Consider the following 5376-nt stretch of genomic DNA (forward strand, 5'->3'; position numbering starts at 1 on the left):
TTGGAGGAGCGGCAACTGAAGACCCCAACATGCACATAAGAAATTTTGTCAAGATCTGCAGCACTTTTAAGTATAATGGCGTGACTGATGAGGCTATCAAGTTGAGGCTTTTCCCATTCTCACTGAGGGATAAGGCTAAAGACTGGTTACATTCTGAACCAGCTGGGTCCATCACTACGTGGCAAGATCTTGCGCAAAAGTTTCTGGTGAAGTTTTATCCAATGGCAAAGACTGCTGCTATGAGGAGTGCTCTTACTCAGTTTGCGCAGCAACCTACAGAATCTATGTGCGAGGCTTGGGAACGCTACAAGGAAATGTTGAGAAAATGTCCACATCATGGAATGCCGGATTGGATGGTAATCACTGGTTTTTATAATGGTTTGGGGGCCCAATCTCGGCCCATGCTCGATGCAGCAGCTGGAGGAGCCTTATGGGCTAAAAGCTATACTGAGGCGTATAATCTTATAGAGACAATGGCTGCAAATGAGCATCAAAACCCAACTCAGAGGATGACGTCAGGCAAGGTCGCAGATATTCTGGAAGTTGATACAGCCACTGCTATTGCAGCCCAGCTCCAAGCGCTATTAATGAAGGTTGATTCTCTGGCTACGTATGGAGTTAATCAAATAGCTATGGTTTGTGAGCTTTGTGCAGGTTCTCATGCTACGGATCAGTGTTCTCTTGTCAACGAATCTGTTCAGTATGTGAATTATTATCAGCGACAACAGCAGCCTGTGCCAGCGACCTATCATCCTAATAACAGAAATCATCCAAATTTCAGCTGGGGGAATAATCAGAATGCTATTCAGCCACCATATCAGCAAGGGGTGAGTAAACAGTTTAACCCACCTGGATTCCAGCAACCACAGCAGTATGCTACAAGGCAATCATATCCTCAACAGGGAAGTGCAGCTGCACCTACTAGTGCTGATTTTGAGGAACTTAAGCTGTTGTGCAAGAGTCAGGCGGTTTCTATCAAGACCTTGGAAAATCAAATCGGTCAATTAGCCAATACAGTGCTCAATCATCAACCTGGCACTCTTCCCAGTGACACGGAAGTACCAGGCAGGAAGGAAGCTAAAGAGCAAGTAAAGGCTATTACCTTAAGGTCTGGAAAAGTAGCTGAGGATGAAAAGGCAAAAGAAGTAGAAGCTGAAGTTAGAGATGAAGAATCTAAGAAAAAGGAGAAAGCGGCGGAACCAAGGAAGACTACTGTTGAACACACTCTGCCTGAGGCTAATACAGGGGAGAAACAGCTCTATCCTCCACCACCTTTTCCTAAGAGATTGCAGCAACAAAAGCTGGATAGACAGTTCGGGAAGTTTCTGGAGGTGTTCAAGAAACTTCACATCAATATACCTTTCGCTGAGGCTCTGGAACAAATGCCTAGTTATGCGAAGTTTATGAAGACTATTCTTTCAAGGAAGTTGAAACTGGATGACCTTGAAACCATTGCTCTCACGGAAGAATGCAGCGCGGTTGTACAACAAAAGTTACCACCAAAACTGAAAGATCCAGGAAGCTTCACCATTCCTTGCACCATTGGCAATCTAACTTTTGACAAGTGCCTTTGTGATTTGGGAGCAAGCATTAATCTGATGCCCTTGTCGATCTTTAAAAAGCTGGATCTGCCTGATCCAAAACCCACATACATGTCGCTACAATTGGCGGACCGTTCCATTACTTACCCAAGGGGCATAGTTGAGGATGTGCTCGTCAAGGTGGATAAGCTCTTCTTTCCAGCAGATTTTGTTATTCTGGATTTTGAGGAAGATAAGAAGATTCCCATAATCTTGGGGAGGCCTTTCTTGGCTACTGGTTGTACCTTGATAGATGTGCAAAAAGGGGAACTTACTATGCGGGTCCAAGATCAGGATGTGACCTTCAACGTATTCAAGGCAATGAAATTCCCTACAGAAGATGAGGAGTGCTTAAAAGTGGATGTGATTGATTCCGCGGTTACTTCGGAACTCGAGCACATGCTAATGTCTGATGCATTGGAAAAGGCCTTAGTGGGGGAATTTGACTGTGATGATGAAGATAGGAACGAGTAATTACAATATCTGAACGCTTCTCCCTGGAAGCGAAAGCTGGACATACCATTTGAATCTCTTGGTACTTCTGACCTTAAGAATGCTGAAGGGAAGCTCAAACCATCAATAGAGGAAGCACCTACCTTGGAGCTCAAACCACTACCTGAACACTTGAGGTATGCTTTTTTAGGTGATTCATCGACGTTACCTGTTATTATTTCAGCTGACCTTTCAGGTAGTGAGGAAGACAAGCTCTTAAGGATTTTGAGAGAATTCAAATCGGCTATGGGATGGACCATAGCAGAGATCAAGGGGATAAGTCCTTCATATTGTATGCATAAAATTCTGCTAGAGGAAGGTAGTAAGCCAACTGCGGAACAGCAACGAAGACTGAATCCCATCATGAAGGAGGTGGTGAAGAAAGAAATTCTGAAATGGCTAGATGCAGGCATCATTTATCCTATTTCTGACAGCTCGTGGGTGAGCCCCGTACAATGTGTACCTAAGAAAGGAGGTATCACTGTGGTCGCAAATGAAAAGAATGAGCTCATCCCTACTCGAACAGTTACAGGATGGAGAGTATGCATGGATTATAGGAAATTGAACAAATCCATAAGGAAGGATCACTTTCCTCTTCCATTTATTGATCAAATACTTGACAGATTGGCGGGACATGAGTATTTTTGTCTTCTGGATGGTTATTCCGGGTATAATCAGATTTGTATTGCACCAGAGGATCAGGAAAAGACTACCTTCACTTGTCCATTTGGCACATTTGCTTTTCGTAGAGTTTCGTTTGGGTTATGTGGCGCCCCGGCCACCTTTCAGAGATGTATGACGGCTATATTCTCTGACATGATTGGAAATAACGTCGAAGTGTTCATGGATGACTTCTCCGTCTTTGGACACTCATATGATGAATGTTTGAATAATCTGCGTGCCGTACTCAAAAGATGCGTGGAAACTAATTTGGTGCTTAATTGGGAGAAATGTCATTTTATGGTGCGTGAAGGCATTATCCTTGGGCATAAGGTCTCTAGCAAGGGTCTGGAGGTGGACAAGGCCAAGGTGGGAGTCATTGAAAATCTTCCCCCACCCAATTCTGTGAAAGGAATCCGTAGTTTTCTTGGTCATGCGGGTTTTTATCGGCGATTCATCAAGGACTTTTCAAAGATATCTAAGCCGTTGTGCAATTTGCTTGAGAAAGATGTGCCTTTCAAATTTGATGATGAATGATTGACAGCATTCGAGACTCTCAAGAAGAGTTTGATCACTGCACCAGTTATTACAGCACCAGATTGGACAGAACCGTTTGAGATGATGTGTGATGCGAGTGATTATGCGGTAGGTGCAGTTCTGGGACAGCGCAAGAAAAATCTCTTCCATGTGGTCTACTATGCGAGTAAGACTTTAAATGGTGCCCAATTGAACTACACCACTACTGAGAAGGAGCTTTTGGCTATAGTCTTTGGCTTTGAGAAATTTCGATCTTATCTGCTTGGTACAAAAGTAACAGTATTCACTGATCATGCAGCTATTCGCTATCTGGTTTCTAAGAAGGATTCGAAGCCGAGACTCATTCGTTGGGTGCTTTTACTTCAGGAATTTGAGTTAGAGATCAAAGATAGAAAAGGTACCAAGAATCAAGTAGCTGACCATCTCTCTAGGTTGGAGAACCCCGATTCTACTTCACAAGATAGGACGTTAATCAATGAATCTTTTCCGGATGAGCAGTTGTTTGCAATTCAGGAGGAAGAACCATGGTTTGCAGATATTGTAAACTATCTTGTCAGCAATATAATACCTCTTAATTTGACATCCGCGCAAAAGAAGAAGTTTCTGCATGAGGTGAAGTGGTATATGTGGGATGAACTATATTTGTTTAGACAGGGAGCTGACCAGATCATCAGGAGATGTATCCCATTCTGTGAGACGGAGGGGATATTACGAGACTGCCATTCCACGGTTTATGGTGGACACTATGGAGGTGAGAAGACGGCAGCTCGTATTCTGCAAGCAGGTTTTTTCTGGCCTACTTTGTTCAAGGATGCTCATCAGTTTGTTTTAAGGTGTGATCGTTACCAAAGAGTGGGAAATTTGTCAAGGAAGGATGAGATGCCATTAAATGTGATGCTTGAAGTCGAGGTCTTTGATGTGTGGGGAATCGATTTCATGGGGCCTTTTATCTCGTCTTGCAATAATCAGTACATCTTGCTGGCAGTCGATTATGTCTCAAAATGGGTCGAAGTTAAAGCTTTACCGACAAATGATGCAAAGGTAGTACTAAATTTTCTTCATAAGCAAATTTTCACAAGGTTTAGAACGCCTCGGGTAATCATAAGTGATGAAGGATCGCATTTTTGCAACCGTAAGTTCACTTCTATGATGCAGCGTTATAATGTGAATCATCGAGTAGCTACTGCCTATCATCCGCAAACAAATGGTCAAGCGGAAGTGTCTAACAGAGAGATAAAGCACATTCTAGAGAAGGTTGTTTGTCCGTCAAGGAAGGATTGGTCTCTAAAGCTCGATGAAGCTGTTTGGGCTTACAGAACAGCATACAAAACTCCACTAGGGATGTCACCGTTTCAGTTGGTGTACGGTAAGGGATGTCATCTACCAGCGGAGCTTGAGCATAAGGCCTACTGGGCATTGAAGAAATTGAACCTGGATTTAGATGCAGCTGGTAAGAAAAGAATGCTTCAGCTTAATGAACTTGATGAATTTCGACTTCAAGCGTATGAGAATAACAAAATGTATAAGGAAAAGGTGAAGAGGTGGCACGATAGGAAGCTACATCCTAAGTTATTTGTGCCAGGGCAACAAGTTCTTTTATTCAACTCTCGGCTCCGACTTTTTCCTGGGAAGTTGAAATCAAGGTGGTCTGGACCTTTTATTGTCAAAACTGTGTTTCCACATGGAGCGGTGGAAATTTTTGAGAATGATTCGGACCAAGCATTCAAGGTTAACGGTCAGCGGTTGAAGCACTACTATGGGGACATGGCAAACCGAGAGGTGGTTAGTGCCATTTTGTTGACTACTTGAGAAAGGTACGGAACATCAAGCTAATGACGAAAAAGAAGCGCTGCGTGGGAGGCAACCCATGAATTGTTGTTACAGGAACCCTTAGAAGTTAATAACCTATCCAAAAACACAAAAAAATCAAAAAACAGGGGCTGAAAAAAAAAAATTCCAGAGACCCTCTGCGCGCGAGCGCGCAGCTATGCTGAGCGGCCGCGCAGCTTGCTGCGCGCCCGCGCAGAAATGCTGAGCGGCCGCGCAGGGGTCGAGTTCCAGAAAATTTTTTGCAGTTCAGAAAAAAAAAAAACAAAAACACAAAAAC

At 43.5% G+C, this 5376-nt stretch overlaps 1 non-coding gene across 1 annotated transcript; it reads right to left on the bottom strand.

The window, feature by feature from the left end:
* Positions 1-236: 236 nt before the first annotated feature.
* On the bottom strand, positions 237-343 carry LOC141669462 (small nucleolar RNA R71). Its single transcript, XR_012553746.1, has one exon. It is a non-coding gene; the product is annotated as a small nucleolar RNA R71 (small nucleolar RNA).
* Between the last annotated feature and the right edge of the window lie 5033 nt (positions 344-5376).

The sequence above is a fragment of the Apium graveolens genome, chromosome 6 (assembly GCF_009905375.1).
Source record: "Apium graveolens cultivar Ventura chromosome 6, ASM990537v1, whole genome shotgun sequence".
Classification (NCBI taxonomy): domain Eukaryota; kingdom Viridiplantae; phylum Streptophyta; class Magnoliopsida; order Apiales; family Apiaceae; genus Apium; species Apium graveolens.